Genomic DNA, 24,674 nt, shown 5'->3' on the forward strand with positions numbered 1-24,674 from the left:
TATGCCCAGTCACCCACAACATGACCCCTAATTTGTACGCCACCTATTGGCCCATTTCATCAATTGACGAGGCGACTACTAAAGTGGCGACTAAATTGGTCTGTTGGGCTGAATGTATATGGTCACCATGGCGATGGGATGGGTTTCCAATGAGATAAGATAACAACGGATGACCCTGATGTGTCAGACACCTGATTGGCTGTTGGTGAATAAATTGGCTAGCAACCATCATCTCTCATGTCTGGCACCTTGTTAAGGCGACGAAGAGAGCAGCATTAGAGCCGTACAGATTCATCACTGCCCTCATATCCATCTGCTTCCTGTGCCTCTTCAATCTGTTTGAGTTGAGGGTCATAGGGTCGCAGTCATGGGAATCGACAGGTTTGATTACATCAATAACAGACTGTGATCCTTCATGAGCCCTCAGAAAACCTAGTAATGGAAATATGGGTCATGGCAAAAGATTTGAGAGTCAACATTGGAACCCTCAGCTGTTGCAAATAAACTGTATAAAACCACCATAACCATACAGGAGTGCATGAAGACTAGAGAACTGCTCACCATATGCCATGCTTGTTGTTGTTAATAATGGCAATACTGTCCTGTTCACACTATATTACACTGCACTCCTAGGAGATAGGACTCAGGAGACCAGCTCTTATTTCACTCAATATTTGAGAAAACAAACTCAGTTCCCTAATAACTGAGGCTGGTAACTGATGCTGATAACTGATGCTGATAACTGAGGCTGATAACTGAGGCTGATAACTGAGGCTGATAACTGAGGCTGATAACTGAGGCTGATAACTGAGGCTGGTAACTGAGGCTGATAACTAAGGCTGATAACTGAGGCTGGTAACTGAGGCTGATAACTGAGGCTGATAACTGAGGCTGAGGCTGATAACTGAGGCTGGTAAATTACATGTGTGGCTGCCAGGGTTCTGAAATCAGATACAGCCCTCTTATTGGACAGGTGTGTTCCTACCAGCCAGCCAACCGGCTCGTCTTATCTGACCCCTGAGCCAAGGGGAACGGGGAGAGGGAGAAAGAGAGAGAGATGAAGAGAGTGAGTGTGAGAGAGAGAGAGAAAGAGAGGGGGGGGGGGGGCTCTGATAAGGGGAAGCTATTATAGAGCTATTGTGCTGCAGTCCATCTCCTCCTTCCATCTTGGCAGAGATATACACCGGTGAAAGCTCCTGTGTTCAAACAAAACCTAATGTCTGGACTGTTTGTGTTTTTGGACATTGGTTATCTTCCGTTAAAATTAATTCCAGTAAAGTGGATCTCCCTGTATAGGATGCGGACCACGGATCACTGGCCAGCTAGCAGCTCAACAATAGCAATGGTTCTCTGAACAGAGTAATGACGTCCTGCCAACGGTCTGACATTTCACCAGCACAACAACAACAACAACAACAACAACAACATCCATTCTGCATCGACATGCATGGCCATCACTCAGCAGAGGCAACCTTTCCAGACTGACTTTACTGAGCCCATCTGTTATTCAATTGTGGACTAGCAGACCTTTACACTTAGGTCCTCTGGCTTCAAATGTTTGGTTTGTCTTAAGTTGCACAAAAGATTATCTGTTGTCTCTCAATCCCTGCCATGGATGGTCAGACCTGACCACTGCTCCAGAGTGGTTTACCTAACACGACATTCCTCAACACCCGTTGACTCTCTACATACATGCCATTCCTCCCCTGCATACTCCTTAGCACCACCTGTTGGTCAGCATCAAGCACTGCAACAGGAAGCTCAAATAACTTCAACATGACATTGGGTTGAGGGCAACAAGATGGGAATAGTGTCAGATTTCCGTCCTAAATGATGAGCTAAATGCCACATCAATCAAAATGATTGAAAGACTAAGGTAGCGAATTACAACTATTACCATATGAATAGCTTTTGTAAGGGTCATACCCAGTGAAGTAAAACAGAGGATCAAATGTCGGTCCCGCTCTGGTTCCACTAGTGAACACACTAAAGCCGTGTTGGGAAGAGGAAAATGACACATACCAAGATGGAGACATCGAAGAAATCTTTCAACGATCTTCAAACTGTGCTGAGACTAATCAGCTAATCATTCCAAGAGTGAAAACAAAACACGGTGCAGCAGCTTTTAGTCACTCTGCTGTGTGCTCCTGGAACTCCCTGAAGAAATCAAACAGGCCCAAACCCTGAAGATATTTAAATCTAAGCTTTTTAAAAATTAATTTCTATTATCTTATTCATTATCTTATTAAATGTTTATCTATCTATCTATTTTTATCTGTTTACTAATGCTGTATTGTAAAGCACTTTCAATTGCCCCTGTTGTATCTGAAATATGCTATACAAATAAACTTGCCTTGCCTTACTGACACATAGATATACAAAAACAAAATGTTACTTTGTTATCATTTATTTAACAAGAAATGAACACAGATGCCAATTCCTACTGAGGAAAAAAGACACCCTATGCCCTAATAGCTGGTATTGCCCCCTTTGGCTGAAATAACGTCAATTAGACGTTTCCTATAACTGTCTACCAGTCTCTGACCGTGACTGGGAGAACGTTTTTCCCACTCCTCCATGCAGAATTCCTTCAGCTGTGTGATGTTTGAGGGATATCTTGCATGCACAGCCCGTTTCAAATCACCCCACACTATCTCAATAGGATTAAGATCCAGGTTTTGACTTGGCCATTCCAGAACTCTTCATTTATTTCTTTTGAGCCATTCCTTGGTGGATTTAGTGGAACGTTTTGGATCATTGTCATATTGCATGGTCCACTTCCGCTTCAGCTTACATTTTTGGACAGATGGTCTCACATTTTCCTCTAGCACCCGCTGATACAATAAAGAATTCATAGTGGATTTTATGATGGTGAGCTGGCCAGGCCCTGCTGCAGCAAAGCAGCCCAAACCAAACATTTCAGCCCCCATGCTTCACAGTTGGTATGAGGTTCTTGTGCATGTCTTCTGTTACTGTGCCCAAATAATTCAACTTTGGATTCATCTGTCCAAAGCACATGGTTACAGAGGTCATGGTGTTTCTCTAGGTGTTGTCTGGTAAACTTTAGTCTTGCCCTGATGGGGTGGGGGGTTGATAGCAAGGTTTTCCTCCTTGTTCACCTCCCATGAAAATCAAACTTGCAGTCTCTTTCTGATGGTAGATGTATGTATCAACTGTGGCAAGAGCTACCTGTAGGTCCAGTGATGACATTTTAGGATTGTTGGGGACTGGATTGTTTTGTTTTGTTTTATCTGTTTAGTTATATTACCCCCATCTCTCAATATTGTTAAAATGAAGAACAAATATTCATATGTTTAAATATGTTGAAAAAGACAATGTTTTTTATGTACCGGTAGTGTCCTATCTTTTCCACATGACTGTACACACACACACACACACACACACACACACACACACAGACACACACACACACACACACACACACACACACACACACACACACACACACACACACACACACACACAAGCACTTTATTATACTAATACTGGGTAGGGCATCCCTTTGCTCTCAAAACAGCCTAAATTCTTTGTGGCATTGATTTCACAAGATGTTGGAAACATTCCTTTGAGATTCTGGTCCATTATGACATGATTGTATCATGGAATTCCATCCACAAAAAACAAAAGTGTGCCAAGAAAACATTCCCCACACCATTACACCACCTGAATGAATGGGAAGGAGTACAGTGTTCCAAATAAAGGGCTTGGTGAGTATATATTGCATTAAGTGCACCTTTTCACTAGGAATCTTGCCCTGTGCTGCTATGGATATGTAAATGCTTTTAATAATTCCATATGGATGTAAGTATGCATCTTAATGCATCATTTAAATGATCCCATGTTTATTGATGCAACATTTGTATAGCCTGCATGATCAACGGAAATAATGGATAAAAAGATTCAAAAGCTTTAAGACACTGAATATGCAAAAATCCTTAGAGATGCAATGACACTAGCAGCTACATACCGGTAATTAGTTGATAGCCACACCGATTCAACATTTCCATGCAGCATGTATAATTCATAACCATCGAACATACAGCTACATTCAGCTCTGTATATCCTCAGGTTAATAGAGAAGGTTATATGGATTACATGAAGGCTTGTTTTTGACAACAACAACAACCCCGCCTGCATGCGCGCACACACGCACACACCTTTCCCACATCTCTAACAGCAGCGAGACCCAGGCTAAACAGTCCCAAGGCACCTTAGGTGGCATCACTGTGACAGTAATATAAGGCAGCAGCAGCAGTGTGTTGGCACGGCCAGCTGGCAGAGTCCGTCAGGTTGGCTGGCACCTCTCCCCAGTACACCACAGAGGAGGGCTGCTGGCAGCGGCGCGCAGAGGGTGACAGCTCCATCCGTATTTAGAGGAAAATAACAAAGCCGTGGACTGGGCAAGGTTAACCGCCGCTGCCTCCCTCCGTTTAGGAAGCTGGTGGGCGAGCAGGAAAGAAAGAGAGGATCAAAGCCATCCATCACTGTGAACAAGCCAATGCTGCCCGCTGTGTCCGATTGATCAAATGATACTCCACTGAGATACCAAAGCAGCTTTTAAGCCAACGCTGGAGGAAAATGCAGCAATGTGTTCCCTGTGTTAATCTGTGTGTGTGCGTGTGTGTGTGCATGGGTTAAGTCTGTTCTTACAAGTGGTTATTTACTAGAAAGCCTCATCTCTCCCGCGGAAACGGAACTAATGCATATCAGATCATTGATTGAAGTCAGAGAGTCCGAGACGCAGCCTGAACGCCCAGAACACGCTATTTAAAACCACAACATACAATGCCGTTTTCACCCCCAGTCAAAACTGTTGGAAATGACACCATGGCACACAGCGTTTGACTTCATTTGGAAATCAAACACACTTGCCCAATCCCTCTCTACCTCCTAACTTCTCAATCTCAAACACCTCGTCTCATTCCACCACTTTGCTCTACACTCACAAGACAGCAGCAATGCTGATTTCTTCTGTAGGGTTGTTTTCTTTGAATTATTATTAGATTTCTTTTTATTACCTTCTCTTTCTTTTGCTTTTCGGACAATTCAGAGGAATTGGAGACTTTGAGGGACTTGGAGCGGTGCTGGTGCTGGGGGTGGTGGCGTCGCAGGGACTCCTCCTTCTCCCGGCCATACTTGACTGAGCCGCCGGGTCGCTGGCCGGGCCGCCGGCTGCTGGTCCCCTGGACACTGTTTACCCCGATCATCTCCCAACGCTAACACGCAGACGCTCCTCACAATACACACACGAGCACCGGGCGGAGAGAGAGACCGAGAGCGAGAAGTGGAGAGAGGGAAAGAGAGAGCGAGCTCATAGACACACGGCACAACTGTCCCAGAGAGCTTTCCAGCGCCGATAGCCGTTCGTGGAGGGATGGAGGTGGAGGGAAGGAGAGGGTTTCACTGAAGCCAAGGCGACGAGAGAGAGAGAGAGAGAGAGTGAAATAGAGGAAGAGAGAATGATCAAAGACACGTGGTTGCTTCCTAGCGAGCCCTGTTCTGTTCTGTTCTGTTCTGTTCTGTTCTGTTCTGTTCAATGCTCCAGCAGTGCTGTCTTCTCCAGCATCGTTTCCACCAGTGGCTGAATTCACAGAGATAGTTCCAGTGAGAGCCACACGGCAGTGACTGAGTTACACAGAGAAAGAGAGAGTGAGAAAGAAGGAGGGAGGGTGGGAGGGAGGGTTGGAGGAAGAAGAGGACGGAGGGAGGGAGGGAGGGAGAAGAGGAGGGAGGGAGAGGAGAGGAGGAAGGAGATAGGGAGGGAGAGAGGGTAGAAGGGAGGAACAAGTGAGGGACGAGGGGAGGGAGGGAAAGAGGGAGACCATCCCTTCCCCGTCTGACACGGAGGCAGTGGTGAGAATTTATTCATGTATATTAGAAACACCACTGGTCCTATGATGCTGCAAGACTAGATCATTGAAGTCTGAATTGAGATGTCACAGAAATGAAAATCTCTGTGTTGCGTGTTTGTGTGTGTATCTGGCATGAGTGCACGTGTCTGTGTGTGAGTTTGAGTGTGAGTGCGAGTGAGCGTGCATGCGTGCGTTTGAGTGAGGGTGCGGGGGAGATGAGGACTTGTGTGTGTGTGTGTGTGTGTGAGTTAGTGTGCGTGCGTGCGTTTGTGTGTATCTTACGGCTGGCAGATTGGAGGTGAATAATCAGAGGGCAGGTGTTGAAGGCCTGAGTGAACTGGTGTTGGCTCTCTCTTTCTCTCTCTCTCCCTCACTCCACAGAGCTAAATCAGAGCTAAATGACTAGCAGCAGCAGCAGGGATTAAAGCAAAAAAAAATCTCCTGACTGAAAAAAAAATTCAGGCCAAATCGGGGCCGGTGGCTTTCCGTGCGCAAAGCGCGCGTGCGATTTTCCGTTCTACGTTCTAATGCTTTGACTTTTCTTTCGAAAAATGTGAATACATTTCCGCGTTGTCGAAAATCAACGACACATCGCTAGTCAACTAACACGGCTTGTTTTGTGAGCCTGCTAACAATGTAAAGTAGTCTTCTAGTTAACTAGGTAACAATGTAAAGTAGTGTTCTAGTTAACTAGGTAGCAGTCCAATCCATTTCGCTGCAGTATTTTGGCTTGACTAGCGAGTTTGTGTTGTGATTCTCAACAACGTTGAAACTTAGTTTCACCCTTTTCCATAGTTTTGAATAATAAATGTGTGGACTGACGATGTAGCGCAGCCTAACGTATTCAAATAATTATTTAACAAAGTTTTATTCTGATAATTATTCCAGCTCCTCCCAGACTTACAAGGTCACACTATTATTGGATTGGTTGTTTGCGTGCCGGGTGAAGTTAGCTAAACATTTAACCTTCTAGCTAGCAAGAGAAACATAATGTCACTCTCCAAAGGTCTAAAGAGGAAAGTTGACGGTGAAAACAGGGCATTTAAAGAGGAATGGACAGCGAACTATGCGTTCATCCTACCTGGTTTCATCAATGCAATGCCGTTGTGAGACTCACATTTTACGTGCTCTATACATGCGAGTCGTCCTTTTCGTCAATGAATGTGATAAAGACGCACTAGAGGAATCGATTGGTGCATAAAAACCTTGAGAACTGCCGGATTAAAGTGACGTCCATAATAATAATAAATCATAATAATACATTAGATTTATAGCGCTTTTCTAGACACTCAAAGACGTCCATATCACCAGATAGCCAACAAATAGTGACCGATGGGAGACCGATGCCAGTTTTCTCGTTAAGTGAGATTTAAATAGCCTAATATTATTTTTTCTATTGGCTCATTGTAATTATTAGTAATTATTATCCCTAGTAATGTAGCGTGTTTGCTCTGTCGTTTCAGGAGCATATAGGCTAAGCGGATTCAGCTTCTTTTTTTTTTTTTTGCGCCGATTTTGTTGTCAATGTTTTTCATAAAATTAAACTGCATTTGCTTTGTTACTGTTCACATGTGTGGTGCAGTCACATTCACATAGCCTATAAGTAAACATTAAGTTTGGATGATTTACTGAGCTGGCGTTACTTTTTTCAAACCACACACCGCATGTCGGCTATTTCAGCACCACGCGCCATGTCCACCTACTTATCACTATGAGGGGTTCAGCGTCAGTGCACCCCGCTCTGTTACTGTCGCATAGTTGTAGCCAATAAAGGCCTATATGTAGGCTATATAGGCTATTATATATCATTTATATACCTAATACCTAGGGGTGTGTGGGGAACATGGCGCGTTCTGGCCTGCAGAGGGAGCTAGACTGCCATTGGAGGGGAATGATGGGCTGATTACGGACAGGTGTCAGTGATCAGACTCATTGTCCCACTGGTCTATTTAACCTGTGTGTGTTTGTTCCCTCGGGAGATGAGTAAGGGCAGGAAGTACCTGCCACACCGAGACACGGGGAGACCGAGAGAGAGAGAGAGCCGCGGCGAGGACGCACGAGACCCCGAAAGGGGGTGAGGTGCAGGGAGCCGGGCGGACGGAGCGGGTCCCGAAAGGGAGGACTAGCGGGGCGAGAGCGAGGGCTCTGCCAGGAGCGGAATAGCGGGGCGAGAGCGAGGGCTCTGCCAGCAGCGGACAGAGCGGGTCCCGAAAGGGAGGACTAGCGGGGCGAGAGCGAGGGCTCTGCCAGGAGCGGAATAGCGGGGCGAGAGCGAGGGCTCTGCCAGCAGCGGACGGAGCGGGTCCCGAAAGGGAGGACTAGTGGGGCGGGAGCGAGGGCTCTGCCAGGAGCGGAATAGCGGGGCGAGAGCGAGGGCTCTGCCAGCAGCGGACGGAGCGGGTCCCGAAAGGGAGAACAGCGGGGGGAAAAGACTCGCTCAGCACGTCAGTGACGGTGCTGAGCTGTGCAACTGTTAAATAAAAGCCTATTCTACAACTGTTCCTCTGTGTCGACCTCCCTCTGTGCCTAGAGACTGCTACAGGGTGTAAATCACCAGCTTCATCACGATACGATATTATATCGATTTGTTTGTATGACGATACAATGTTTGACGATTTCACAATGTCAGTCACGATACGATTTCGATTCGATTCGATTCAAGATCGATATGACGATATGATCGATATGACGCGATATCATATGCCAATCTAACACAATTATCAATTGTAATAAGTGGTAATTAACATACAGCTCATTAACACACACACACACGTTCAGAGAGACATCCAGTCACACACGCACACACACACACACACACGTCCACACACGTGTCACACACGTCCAGCAGGTCTGATATTGGTCTGACTGGATTCGCCTCGAAGAGTAGATGTTAAAAAATATCTTTGGTGTCCAAAACGGTCAATGTATTCGCCCATTAGACTCCCGTTAGACGCACTCTCATTAGACGCACTCACACAAGCCGAACATTTCCGAAGATTACCGGAGATTGCCGAACGCGAGAGGAGGAGGAGCCGAGAAGTGGACAGACAGTCACACACGGTGAATGCGAGTCACACATTGCGAACGCGAGTATGTTAACGTCCCTGGTTCAGAGAGATGTTCCAAAATATATATTAAAAGGGATAGACTTACTGTCTCTCATCAAAAATGAAAAACATTCTCTCTCTCTCTGCGCGCATAAGATGACGATATAGATCGATATTTTTACATTGCGTTGATGTAATCAGATCGTTAGTCAATGAATCGATGTATCGTTACACCCCTACTAATACCAACATCAAAATAGATTGTATGCCTCTACAAATCATATTACACCAGGTAAAATCCGTCACAACTTGGAATAAATCCGTCGCAACTTGGAATAAATTGACGGAAATCCGTCGTAGCGACGGAGAACTTTAATCCCTGAGCAGCAGCATCTCTCTGAGCATGGTTTAAGGCTCACTGAGAGAGAGTCGTTTAGTGTCAATCCGCTATGGCCTGCTGAACACGCTGCAAATAAAACACAACATAATAACCTGGGGACTAGACCTATGGCTGGAGCAGAGTCCCTTCATCTCCTCTCCTCTCCTCTCCCCTCCCCATCTCTCCTCTCCTCTCCTCTCCTCTCCTGTCCTGTCCTGTCCCCTCCTCTCCTCTCCTCATCTCTCCTCTCCTCTCCCCTCCTCTCCTCACCCCTGACTTATGAGCTGCTGTGGCTGAAGATTCAAAAGGGATTTGAAATCAATTCAAATACTTTAGCTGTGCTTGATTGATTTTGCCTGGTGCAATGGAGCCAATGGAAAAGTCTCAAAAGTGCAAACCTCGCCATGTGGCACTCCAGGCAGACTCAAGCAAAAGCTGGAGCAGTCTTTCCCGATGCCTCGTTGTCTGACTAGCCAACTGAACGCACAGCAGAGAGGACACTGCAACTCCATCGGTAATAAAGTCAATACAGGCTTGGGAGCAAGATCAATAATCCGAGTAATTAGTGGATTCAAGAGGGCGATTAAATGCAGCGAAATAAATGATTACTGTTTAGGATCACACAGCTGGTCCCAATTATCCCAACACGTTGACTGTGAAATGATGAGACGCTGCTCGCTTAAATGAATTAACACAATGAACCAGATCCACAATGTCCATCATGCCTGAGATATTCCACCCGGCCGCCCCTCCCTCTCACTCTAAAATTAACCAAAACACAAGCCAGCAGGAAGAGTCACCATAACAATAATAACGATCCTAGTTGGGTCAAATCACTATAGAAATCAGGGAAGGCTGGTGGAGGTAGAAATCAGAGGACGGGCTCATTGTAATACATGGAATGGAATAAGCAATGGGCCAGGGGATGGTATCAAACACATGTACCACTCCTCATTCCATCCCATGGATGACAATGAGACTGTCCTCTGATTTCTACCTCCACCAGCCTCCCCTGATTGCTATAGTGATTTGACCCAAACAAGATCTTTATTATTGCAGAATCAAACTGCCTTGTTCTGCGGTACAGGAATTTCAGTTTACCGGCAGTTTTGCGTAGAACTGTCTCCGCACTATTCTCCCCTGACAGTGACTGGTCAAGTGTGATGCCAAGGTACGTGGATCTCTTATCCTTTAACACCCTATAGACTATAGAGAGACATGCACCACGCATGTTCCTATACAATTTTGGACCAATCTGACTTACAGTTGCTTTCAAGTGAATTTTTATTTTAAGTTTGGCCAAATTTTTCACCTGCAGAAAAATCCATCACGGCGGACTTTATGGGTTCTTGAGGCAAATATGTTCCACATGAGGAAAGACACATACCAAGTTTCATAGATTTTCATCCAACGGGGTGGAAATGCCAGCATTCTGAAGTTAACTATTTACTTTTGGTTATTATAGAGCCACCTATGGTCTAATCATGGTCATTCTTTCTGCCATAGTTACTGATGCTCTCTAGTTGTGGCATGCAAATTCATAGCATTTTAGGTCAGGGACTTTGAGCTATTTTACCAAATCCAGGAAAAGAATAATAAGAAGTAAACCACCAATAACAATACTGTTCGTACTATGTAGTAGTAGTAGTAGTAGTAGTAGTAGTAGTAGTAGTAGTAGTAGTAGTAGTAGGAACACTAATAATAACATGAGACTAAAATACGGTATGTATGGAATGAGCAGTGTGACTATTTCCACTAGCTAGTGCGTGCGTGCGTGACGGGGTCTATGAGCATGGGTTCATGTAGGGGACACAGCCTCTTCGGCCACGTTAAATGCCGATCTGAGGCTATTTGCCAAGTTCTATGGATATTTGTTGAACTGGAAAATGGCAGTATGAATTTATTGGTTACATACATAACCGTTCCCCAACCCCTATCTCAATATAGTTTACAGAAGGAGAGTAATGTGACTTAGTTTGAACTCATTACGGTATGAAATATTTGTTTGTCTCTGGAACAATCGACTCTTGCAGTGAAATTATTAATGCATTGCACCAAACCTCTATATTAGTTTTGGAAGCTAGTTGTGTCATAATTCTTCCCCACTATTACATCAGCTTTCCCTTTGTATTCCCAATAGAACATAGAGCTCACTATATTTACCATATTCTCTAGCTTATTTATTATTTAATTTATAACAGTAATAATTTCACTCGTAGTAATGAATGCTTTATCATAGCCTGTGGACATAATGAGAATGTATGATGTTGTGCTGTGGTGAAACTGGCAGGTTGAGGCAGTTTGAGAAAGCTATCGCCTTAAGACACCAATCGTCTCTTTTATCTTATTTAAGGAGCAGCTCTTTCCGTAACCCATTAAGAATATGCACAGTAAATCAGAACTGGGGTTGCTGTTGTTTCTCTCCCAGGACCATAAACACATAGTTAACACATCATTAAGCTTCCACTCTGACAGCGGCTGCCACACCAAAACACATCTGTCGTACTTGAGTGCATTTCAGTTGACGACTGTGACAGAATAAAATCAAGAATCTCCATTCCAAAACGAATAGTAACAATCTATGACGTACATTCTATTGTCGTGAAACAAGTCATCTAGTGAAACACAGTTCCATTCCGGTGTCGGTCTTCAGATTGAGGGAGGGAGGCATAGTGATCACATGTCCATCATCATGCAACTATCTGATGATCATTGAGGGAACTGCCTGATGAATCCTGTTCCCATCTGCCCGCCTGTATGTCCCCCTGTCTGCGCACCTGTATGTCCCCCTGCCTGCCTGCCCGCCTGTATGTCCCCCTGCATGTCCCCCTGCCTGCCTGCCCGCCTGTATGTCCCCCTGCCTGCCTGCCCGCCTGTATGTCCCCCTGCCCGCCTGTATGTCCCCCTGTATGTCCCCCTACCTGTCCCCCTGCATGTCCCCCTGTCTGCCCACCTGTATGTCCCCCTGTATGTCCCCCTACCTGTCCCCCTGTATGTCCCCCTACCTGTCCCCCTGTATGTCCCCCTGCATGTTCCCCTGTCTGCCCACCTGTATGTTCCCCTGCCTGCCCACCTGTGTGGTGGTGGTGGTTTTGTTGTTTGTGGTGGTGGTGGTGATGTTGTTGTTGGTGTTGGTGATGTTGTTGTTGGTGTTGGTGATGTTGTTGTTGGTGGTAGTGATGTTGTTGTTGTTGTTGTTGTTGGTGTTGGTGATGTTGTTGTTGGTGGTAGTGATGTTGTTGTTGGTGGTGGTGGTGGTGATGTTGTTGTTGGTCATGGTGATGTTGTTGTTGTTGTTGGTGGTGGTGATGTTGTTGTTGGTGGTGGTGGTGATGTTGTTGTTGGTGGTGATGATGTTGTTGGTGGTGATGATGTTGTTGTTGGTGATGTTGTTGTTGGTGGTGATGATGTTGTTGTTGGTGATGTTGTTGTTGGTGGTAGTGATGTTGTTGTTGGTGGTGGTGATGTTGTTGTTGTTGGTCATGATGTTGGTGGTGGTGATGTTGTTGTTGGTGGTGGTGATGTTGTTGTTGTTGTTGTTGTTGTTGTTGTTGTTGTTGGTGGTGGTGATGTTGGTGGTGGTGGTGATGTTGTTGTTGGTGGTGGGGGTGATGTTGTTGTTGGTGGTGATGTTGTTGTTGGTGATGATGTTGTTGTTGGTCATGGTGATGTTGTTGTTGGTGGTGGTGATGTTGTTGTTGGTGTTGATGTTGTTGTTGGTCATGGTGATGTTGTTGTTGGTGGTGATGATGTTGTTGTTGTTGGTGGTGGTGGTGATGTTGTTGTTGGTGGTGGGGGTGATGTTGTTGTTGGTGATGATGTTGTTGTTGTTGGTGGTGTTGTTGTTGTTGTTGTTGGTGGTGGTGGTGGTGAAGCTTCTCAGCTTTCAGAAACAGAGATGATAATCGGAGATCCAGGATGGGGTTTATTCTCAATCTCATATTGTGATACTGCAGAAAGCATGTACTAGAGACCAGCGACTGGTTTTAGTAATTTCATGAATTGAGATCCAGATTACACACAGATTGTGAAACATCACCTGTTTACATTCTATTTTTGCGAGCCAAAACAACACAGTAGATCTACTTCCATCCATCAACTGTTACATCATGCAGTCCGTGATTCAACAATGTTCCAGCCCATAGATGTTGCAGCTAGCTTTTCCCAACACTTGATTTACAAAAATAGGATAAACCCAAAACCGCACCAGAAATTAACGGCACTAATTGGCAGAGCTCAGTGCGATGTACAGCTCTAGATAAGCTCTTAACGGGGCCAGATGGATGTTGATATTTGAAATCAAGCGCTGTATTCATTCTGAAGCCCTATGACTAAGCGCAGGCCGGCTGTTGGTACTGTATGACCCACCATTGTGAGCTCCATATGGACACTGACTTGATTAAGGCAGCAAGACACGATGTTGCTACATACACGCCATTCAGCAGAAAAAGCGGACGCTACAGAATGACACCAAGGTCATTAATGCTGTCTCACGACAGTGTGACACAGCAAAATGAACTGGGACTAAGCATGAAAGACTTAAGAGAACAGTAGTCTCCAAATAGCTATGGTAATCACATCAGCTTGGTTTTGACTGACATAATGACTCCAACAATCATTGATTTAAATTACTGTTATGTAACAAAGAAATTGTAACAGTATCTACTAAATAATTTTCATAATAGGTGTTTTGAATATATATTTTTTTCTTTTACATTAAACAATTAGTCTCGACATTCAAATTCATGCCTCAGAAAAGATCTTGTCTTGTCGACAAAACATTTGCATAAAACATTTTTAGCAACAGAGAACTGAGAACACGTTTACAAGGCTTCCATCTCTTCAGTCAGTGTTTGTGTCTTGGCTCCCGGCCCAGTGTTTGGAAAGCGACACCTTTGTTTTTTTTCTAGTAGCACATTGTTCCCGGTGCTCTGCTGGCCAACGTGGGCGGGTTACTGGCTTGGTGTTGTGCAGTGGAGGAGCTACTCAGAGGCCAGGCATATGGAGCTCATTCCCCTTTAATGTGGATACATTTGATGAACTAACTCTGAATAAATGATGACAATAAACCACCCCTCCAAAGGAATGTTCAGTTCTCTGCTACTCATGCGTGGTCAGGTCTCCGTTTCATAGGCACATCACACCCAAGTCATTGTTACATGTCTCTGAGGACCTCAGAGTAATATAGATAGCTCTGATGACAAGCATTGATATGGTCTGTCTAAAATGTTACGCAAAACATGTGAGCTATTCTTGCCTGCTTTCATTATCGCCAAAAGAGATCTTTTTTTCCAGATAAGGTTCATACAGGTATAGTTCATCTCAGTCCTCTGTTGCTGGTGGGGGCTGATGTGGGTGTTTGATACCATTCCCCTTCCATTCCATTCCTTCATATCAGATCACTATTTCATATTAAAAAGGAGATGAGTAATTGATTTACTGGGGCAACAACTGGTCAGCTTTTCTCACGTCAGACCCAGTTGATTATGACTCTTATTGTTATCTCTCTGTATGGTTGTATGACTGTTTCATATGGTTGTATGACTGTTTCTCTATATGGTTGTATGACTTTCTCTGTATGGTTGTATGATAACATGACTGTTTCTCGGTATGGTAACATGACTGTTTCTCTGTATGGTTGTATGGCTGCATGACTGTTTCTCTGTATGGTTGTATGACTGTTTCTCTGTATGGTTGTATGACTGTTTCTCTGAGTTACTGTACCATCACATCGTCAGCCTCAGCAGATTAGTCTGATTCCGTCTGGATCTGGGTGACCTCCATCCCGCCAAGCTGCTCAGCATCGGCAGATTAATCACATGCTCTCCCAGATCTATGTATTCTACCGACCATGACACCACCAAATGACATGCTGCCTCAATGCCTGAGGCCAATGGCCCATGTGTCACATTTGATACATAAGAGTTTTACCATGTCTTACCATGTCTTAAATTGACACCAAAAAAGCCAAGACTTTTACCCCATCTTGATTTTTAGGCAGGAACTGCCCATCAAAAAAACTAGAATTCAACTAAATGTGGTAATGTGCGTAGGCTATGCAAAGAAGAGGAAGCACGCACATGTATGTCGATCAGAAAATCTATGAACAACCGTTGCCATGTATAGCATTTGCTGGGAGATGTGTAAATGACTGCGTAGGCTGAGGGAATAGCTCAGAGAGAAGAGAGCACCGCCAAACTGAACACACACGCACACACACACACACACACACACACACACACACACACACACACACACACACACACACAGGGAGAGAGAGGTGAAAGAATAATCAGGGGTCAATCCTAGCAGCCGCTGGTGCCTCTCTCACAGCTGCGTGAGCTGTAAATACTTCTCCAGTAATAGTGATTATTCTATAGAAACGCTCCCGGTGGACTCCTATAGACAGCACAGATTCAACCATCCTCACTACAGCCATTTATCCCAGCGTATCCCTACACCTGAGAGCCATCTATCTGCATACTGAGATGCATGCAGAGTGCCACTGCATAGCAGTGGAGGCTGGTGGAGGTATAAATTGGAAGACAGGTTCATTGTAAAGCATTGAATGGAATCACTGGGTGTGTTTGATACCATTCCATGCATTACAATGAGTAGGTCCTCTCATTTCTACCTCCACTAGCCTCTCCTTCTGCATTGACACAGGGGCGGAGAGTACTCCAAATGTGATATCCAAGAGACGTTGAACTATGGAGGAGGGCACCATCATTACGTTATTTACTTCCCCCTTTTTCAGAAAATAGTGGATAGTGAGTTGGACTGGTGATCAGAAGGTCATGAGTTCAAGTCCCACCTGGGAACACTACCAACAGTGTGCCCTTGAGTAAGGCACTTAGCCCTTAGTTACTCCAGGGAGACTGTCCATGTAATCTCTAATTGTAAGTTGCTTTGGATAATAGCGTCTGCTAAATGGTTAAACATATGGGTAAATCCATCATAATCTGACAGGTACTGCTCAAACACCACCCACCGCGAGGAAGAAATGTTCTGGCTAATATAACCATCTGCTGATAATGACACAATGTTAGAAAGCTGCTTAATCTGCTTCAAGAACATCTCCGGCGTCTGAGCCGTGTCACTATGGGACGGCTTCACTGACGAGGGCAGGTTATAAAGCTGTTTCTGAAGCATTAACTGTTAAGTATATAATTGATAGCCTAAATAAACGAGATTCTGTCACTCGTTCCAAGTCTTTTAAAATGAAAGTTTTCAATGGCACTATCATGAAAATCCCTGAGTGGGTTCCACCGAGAGGAGAGAGATGAGAAGAAAGTCGTGACCTCAAGGAGAGAGTCTTTCACTCTCCTCCTCCACCTTCCTCCCCACCCCCACTCTCCCTCCCTCTCCCTATCTGGTGTGGTTTGCACATTGGACGTGGGCTTAAGCCATAATGACACAGATGAAGATCAGAGAGAGCCAAGTCTCCGCCGAAGGCTAGCGCTCATCACAGGATGAGCTGCCAGTGAGGAGATCAGACCAGCCGATGATGGCCCCAGTTTGTCAGGTTAACTGGAGAATCAGCATTTCACTGCTTGGCTGGCTAACCCCTTCACACGGCAACTTCTGAAAACCACATTGAATCTTATTTTGACTAAACAAACTATCTATTTTTACTACACTTTACTATTTATTATTCTTACTAACAAACTATTCTATTACTTTATGTTTAGAACAGGGTCTAGAAGCAATACAAATAATATACAAGGCGTTCTACAAGATTGCACAGTGTCTATATCTCATTATCTTGAAAACTATTTAGAAATACTGTATTGGAATTGCTAAACAAATCGAATGGCTATTGTCATTCACAGTCAAGTGTATACCAATTAAAATCCCCCCAAAATGTATTGGCATTCACAAAACACAAGAATAATATTCAGCTAAAGACAAAGCAGCAAGCGAGTAGACACTTGTCTGAGAACGTTAGGCTGTTAGGCTGAAGCCATCAGCTAAAGATAGACACAGTGGATTTAAATGTTGTGATAGATTGTTTGACCTTTGCATCTTAACATAGTGTCAACTGCAGCCATGCCCGCTGCTGCCACTAGACCTACAGGCACGTTATCCAAAAGGTGTCATGGAGGGACACGTATTTACAGTACCGTCACAGCAGACATGAGGAATGTGACCAGGAAGGCTGTACCGGGGGATGGAGCACAAGATCGGGTCACACTTGACAGTAAAGTGTTTTACTGTGTGATTACTCATCTTAAGTATTGAAGTATTAGACTTCATGTAAATACTCTTTGTTTTATTATTTAACATTGAGTCCAATTGAGACCAGGGCCTATTTTATTCTCTTTAAGGGAGCCCTGCATACACACAATTGAACACCATACATCCAAATTACAACAATCATGAAAAACAACCACTTTTCTTTTAACAAAGAGGTCCTTGATCAATACTTTAAATTGCCTGAGCAGCACCAGAACAACCAACTGTAATGCACCTATGTTCTTACACGTCAATAGCGAGGTTAGATAAGTCAGCATGGGGTTAGAGGTAAGGTTAGGACTAGAGTTATTGATGTAGAAGTGTAGTAATGAGTTAGAATAGTTCAGTTAATTCATTTTTTTAAATAGTTTATTAAAATAGTTACACACTCATATAATCTTGTCTATGGCCTGCACTGCCTTCAGTGAAATAAAGCTGTCCTTTACCCTACAATTCAAAACCGAAAACATTGCTACCTGTGAAAGAAATTAGAACATATAAAACACAGCATGTGTTGTTACATAAATGTTACATAAATGTCAGATAACACAATGTGCCTTGAGGGCTAGCTAAGCTGTGAAGGCCTTACTCAGCTGGAGTTGACCAGATAAGCCCAGAGACGAGCTTGTTGGCTTAATATGTCAGCACGCAAATTGGAACGCCATTGTCATTGCAAAACAGAGAATAATTGGCCGTGGTTATACTCATGGGAAACAATTACCAAGTACATAATCATCAAGTCCCTAACAGTGGAAGACAGAAGAGGAGAGACATACTGCTTCTACTGTTGCAACACAAACCCTCCTTGTTGTGCCCGCTTAAGGCTGTCGATGCTACAAACAGCTGCTAAATCAGTTGGACGGAAATAGAAAATGTCATTGCGCCTTTTGTTTAGATGGGTGTCTGATTACATAGAAGCACATTCGTTTGCAGCTACATCCCCCGTGTTGTAAAGGTCAGTGTTGGGACACACACTGTTCAGCAGAGACAAGTGCTGAGGAACGGTGGGAGAGATGGGGGAGACAGAGACATCAGAAGCACCACTGCTGTCAGGACTGCAGAATCATTCGCCATCTTCCGCCATAAACTGAAGACCCATCTCTTCAGGCTATGCCTTAACAGTCCCTCCCGAGACATCTACTTACCCTCTACCCCCCTGTACAGTTTCCTGTGACATAATTAAAATTCTCTTCCTTCTTTTAGCATGAGGACTGCCAATGGCCCCAGGCCCAAGCATAGATTATTTTTTCCTGCTATAACTGGTGGATTGATGATTCACTTACTTGAATTACAAATGTTGTAAATTGCTTTGGATAAAGGCGTCTGCTAAATGCAACATTATCCGGGCTTGTAAAACATTGGCCAGGATTCCTGCCTCCTGGGCCTCTCAGGCCTCTTTAAATCCCGTGATATTTGAGCTGGTTGTGTGTTCAGGGATGGGACAAACCGCACGCACGCACACAACTACCCCGGCAACATCTATAGGATATAGCCCAGACCATGACATATTCAACTGGCCGGAGTCCAACAAAAAACATACATTTTGTGAAAGTGTCCGTTGTGAATCTCGTTTTTAGAGAATGAGGGCCGTCTCCCTGGAGGTCCGTCTCTAGAACCCAGTAACTCAGTGTGGTTTCCAGAGGGTGACATTTGAAGGGAAGCCAAGGGAAATGTCTGTGAGCTCTGTGGAATGTCTTGAGGTGTCAAAACTGTGATGTCATCAGTTCAGATTCAATAAAATGAATGATGGTTGGTGGCCTTATCAACAGCTCCTAATTTAAATACTGGGGTTTTTAGGATGATACTGTAAAAGCAGAGGTCAGGGATTAGCTCTTTCTCTTGTTCCTGTTGTGAGGTTCTCATCTTGTTGTGAGTATCTTGTGTTGTGATGGTCATGTGTCTCTCTCTCTACTCTATTAGAATGTAACATCTTTCTATTTACATTGGAGTCAGATTATAAATATTGGATATGCTGCAATACTATCAAGAAAATATAGCTGAAGGTCTCTGCTCTCTGCCAAACAAAATTGTGGAAACGGATTTTAATATAAATCCATCGACAAGGGCAGAGCACCAATCACAGGTCTCTAATGACCAGGCCTGCGACCACATCATCCACCTGGCGGTCCATGACTGACAGACCCCCAGTCAATAACCTACTGTGCTGTCAGGAGGCCCAGGCTGGCACTGGCACAGTCACACACACAGACAGTGTGTGTGTGTGTGTGTGTGTGTGTGTGTGTGTGTGTGTGTGTGTGTGTGTGTGTGTGTGTGTGTGTGTGAGGGGATGGCTGCTAATCCACAGGATACAGAGGACGGGCGCCTGGGATCGGACCATGCCTTAATATCCTGGCTGTTGACTTGCAGAGCAAACACTTACTCAAAAACAGCAGGACCAGTAAATCTTAACATCCTTCTTTTTGATTTGCAGAAGAAATATATAGGCCTACTCATAAACAGCAGGCCTATGTGTAGGCTTTGCTTAAAATATATGCTTTTGAGTTGAAGAACAAATACACCTTCACAAACAGCATGCCTTGGACTGGTGTGTGGAGGTGGAAAGCAATCTGCTAATTACAAAGGAATTAAGACTATGTAGCATTGTATCGAGAGAGAGACCGAAGAACATCTATTCTGGGTGAATCACTCCATTGCCATGGTAATGTCAAAGCAGATGGCTGTTCAATTGGAAAAGATGGAATACATCTCTTGATAATCAGACAGATTACCACTTTGCTCTTCATGGTTTTCATTCAGCCTTGAATAAAGTACCGTGTCTGACTGACAAGAGCTGCTGTAGTCAAGGATACAGTACATGTTGAACTGTCTGTAATCAATCCACTTAAACAGTAGCTCCATAATAACCAACAAGTGTGTTATATAACGTTCAAATTGTTAATTGGTATAAGCAAACATTACCTATATACTGTATATGTTTAAGAAAAAAAAAGAGGAAGAATAAGTGAGAAGAATAAGTGCTGCAGCCGTTTGGCTTCAGTCCTGGTTTACAAGGTCACTGGAACCTTGGTGCTGCACAGACAACACAATCACAGAGCCTCAGACTGACAACAACATTAAACTTTAACTGCACGTTGGAGATGAATTTAACTGTATGAAAAGTCCTCGAAATCTTCAGCTTTATCTCAACTCAATACAACGACTGATCACTAATACCAAGTCATGGTGCATGTCATGAAAGAAATTCAATTCTATTCGCACCCTTACCTACATAAGTAATTCCATTAGAAACTAAATAAATAGTATTCATGAAGGCATACAGAACCAACAACAAAAGTGCCTTGCAAAAAACTACTTCTGGAACTTCTGAAGTAACAGGAGCCTCCATGTACCAAGTGGGATACGTGATATTAGCATCGTAGATGCCGTTTAATATTGCACCACACGGGTCCCAATATGTCCATATGCATTCTTGTGTTTGCGATCACATGGAAACTGTGTCCTGAGAGAGCTGTCCTGCAGCGACACTCATCATGACCAAGCCTCTCAGTTACCAGACCAGCATACCAGTCGGTTCCTGGATCTGGACTTGGCCGTGGACCAGGGAAGGCTGCTTGATACCATTCCTCATTCCATCACATGCATTGCAGTGAGCCCGTCTTCCGATTTCTGCCTCCATCAACCTCCCCTGCTCTAGAAGAACGGTGCCAGGCAATGACTTTCAGACAGAGCCAGAGGTGGAATCAACAGTGCAGACCAAATTACATGGGGGCAATGAGAAATTAATGTCTCATCTAGGCTCCTTGCATAATGTGACTTGTAATCTAATCAAAAGGTGATAGGAGGACACCTAACCACTGAAAGATATGGCAAATTGCATTGTGACAAAACTGTTTTAGTACAACAGGCTATAAAATACAAACTTGATTGATTGCTTGGCAATGGCATACAGTTTTAGTGTCTGACTAACCAACTCCACCTATCCTGGCCAGCAGTATACCAACTCTAGAGAAGGGGGAAGTATATCATTTCTGACACTCCAGGAATCAGCTGTATCTATCTTTCTATTCAGCACTATTTCCTAACATTCCTAGAGCAGCAGAGTTCCCCTAGGCACAACAACAGGCTCAACCCTGACCTATTTGCTAAGCAGAGTAGAAAAGAGACAATCTAGGATTTGCAGAATTGAAATTACTGACACTCAATTCTACAACATCTACAGTAGACTCACGTCCACGGCTGACAGTGGAACATTTGGAAGTTGTGTATGCCAAAAACAATGAAGTCATCCTTGAAACTTTTTTCATTGTCAGGCTACATTTGTCAGAACAGCCAGTCTCCTGTGGAAGATGGGGCCGCTGTAGTAGAATGAATAACACTGTCTATCCCCCCAGCTAGGTAATCTGCTGGCTGTGCACCATTACACTCTTAGATAGGGATTTAGGGAAATCACAACATTTGCATAATCAGTGCAAACAAATACTGTAAAAAGCTTCAGATTTGAGTCAAACATTTTCGCCAAATGTTTCTGATTCTAATCTATTCAATGAATACAGATCAAGTAAAAGTTGTTGAAATGTAAAAGGTGCGAAATGGCTAACGTTGTGTATTCAGCAACATACACGATAATGCCCGAACCCCAGACTATAATCCTCCATGAAGCATTCCTCAGCTCCGTCTGCATGGCTATAGACAGGGCTGTCTGAGTGTGAGCATGAATGGCTGCCAACATCTCCTGTCCCTGCAGTCATTATCATTATCTGCTCGATGTCACAGAGGGAGGAGCCACACACCTCCTACACCAAATACCTCAAACACCAACATTTCAACATGATAGATTTCATGTTATAGACCTGACTTTCTTTGTCCATATATCATACTGTACACCAGTCATAGCAATCACTGAAAGTGCACATTTTCCCAGTGTACGATATGAGCCATCTAGATTTACATTCAATGGCTATGCTATGCATGTCCTCCTGATAACTCTCCAGTTACCTCGGCAGTCCTATTAATCAGTTACTAATCATAGCTGAGGCAAGCGTCCAATAAGTCGGATGGGTTTATCTGATGGGCTGACCTTTGTGACCGATGGTAAAAGATTCAGGGACTGGGGTTGGGTGTTTTCACCAGACAATAAGACATATTTGCTTACCACGTATGTAGAAATTAAAGGCAAGTGAAGATTAAGGAGAAATAAGAGCCCTTCTATATAAGAGCTTCTCCATGGCTACAACTACAGCAGAGAACCACATAAAGATTGGAAAGAAACTGAAACGGCTCTGGTAGAAAGCATCATGAATATTATTCAACCAATTACTGTACATGTATAACTGCAGCGCCAGACAATTAAAACCTTCACACAATCTTGAACACAGATCACTGTCAAAGGGTGAAAGATCATTCTGTAGCAAATTGCAATTGTATCTAGTCATCGTTATCTGGTACTTTAGAAAGGTGAGATACATCCATCCACAATTCACAAACACTTTTGTGTAGGTCACACATGTCAATTACAAGGCTTTTAACCCGGCCTGCCAATAAATTCTGACAAACATTTTAATGTGGCCCATGCAGTGGAGTTTAAATTTACGTTTACAGACAAAAGTAGGCTACTGTGATGCAAATGTTTGTGCAGTTATAATTTTATACAAAAACATTGTTCAGCACTTGAAGAATTACCCACAAACATGGGAAAAGCATAATATTTGATGGTTATCTGATAATATCTATTTAATACAGTTACTAGCCTACTTTCTTCGATATCATTGTATTATGTCTGGCCCCAGACTTTATTAACAAACCTCAGCCTGCCAGACAAACAACTTAAAGGTATGCATTCCAAAAGACTTCTGTGTATCCTCACTTTTTGTGCAAGGAAAAATATATTGCTGAAATGGATAGACTGCAAACCTCCTACAATAGCTGGATGGCACAAGGTAATTTTTTATATGATTCCTATGGAATATCTGACATACAGGTCTAAGTGTAAGATAAAGACTTTGGTCTCCGTTCTTAGATTATATTGGTACCAGACTGGCAACCATTGTAATGAAAGGTTTGGTGGATTACACTCAAGAAAGTACACAAGACTAATGTGTAACAGATCTGCAATGTATGGGTCACAATGTTATTTATTGTGCTGGTGTTTGTGCTGCCGCTGTGTTTAGGACTGTAAGGGCCGGTTTCTAAGACAAAGCTTAAGCCTAGTCCTGGACTAAATCACACTTTCAATGTAAAATCTCCATTGAAGATGCTTTTTAGTCTAGGATTAGGATTAAGCCTTGTCTGTGAAACCGGCCCTAAGACTTGGATGTTGTCTCCGATGGGGGTGATCCCCCCATATATTATGGCATTTGTTGTGTCATTTTCTTTTCTGTTTATTTCTGATGTGATATGGCCTCCTCCCCCCCTGTTTTTTTGTTTTGTTTTGTTTTTCTTTGCTTTTTGTTTGTGTTTTTGTTTTTTGTTTGTTAGTTTGTTTAAAAAAAAAGAAAAAGAGAAAGAACATTCTCTGTTATTGTTTATGGACAATGTACTGCATAACAAAGTGCAAAAAAAGTTTTCTACTATTAATGGGACAATAACCTCCCCCACGGATACTAGTTGTTGTTGTTGTTGTTATGTCCTGTTGTGCACATGTCTCTGTGAAACTCAATTATTATTATTTGGTGCCACTGTTAGTCCTCTCTGTTCCCTGCGTTGCTGTATTAATAAATATCAAGTTAATTGCAACCCTTAGTTTCCTGGTTTTTGTGTGACTGCACCCTCACTTGTCCATCTTGTTGCTCTATGTTGCGCCCTTCTACCCCGAGTCACCAGGGGGCGTAACAAATGAATTTAGTGTTATTCAAGAATCCAGGTTATCACGGTTGAACAATATGGGACCCTCATGAAAGGGGGTGGGAATATGTACTGTAAATGGATTATTTATCCAAGTGAAAAACATGTGATTTGACACTTGTGTGATCATTTCGATAATATGAATGTCTGTACTGTAAATCACAAAGTGTAAAAATGACTTTGTGAATATTCTCACTGGTCCTTGACATTCTGTGCAGCAGGACAAATATAAGAGGAGAGTTTTGTTTTATTCACATGCCTCGAGACAATAACAACATGGTGTTACAAGCTCATAAAGATAACCAGATCCCTGCTCCTGCTGTTCCCCAACAAGAGGGA

General features: G+C 43.6%; 1 protein-coding gene across 1 annotated transcript in view; it reads right to left on the reverse strand.

The window, feature by feature from the left end:
• Positions 1-24,674, reverse strand: part of psd3l (pleckstrin and Sec7 domain containing 3, like) — an 87,981-nt gene that overhangs the window by 21,698 nt on the left and 41,609 nt on the right. The gene's annotated exons all lie outside the window — the stretch shown is intronic.

Source organism: Nansenia antarctica, assembly GCF_963989245.1.
Source record: "Nansenia antarctica genome assembly, chromosome: 4".
Taxonomy (NCBI): domain Eukaryota; kingdom Metazoa; phylum Chordata; class Actinopteri; order Argentiniformes; family Microstomatidae; genus Nansenia; species Nansenia antarctica.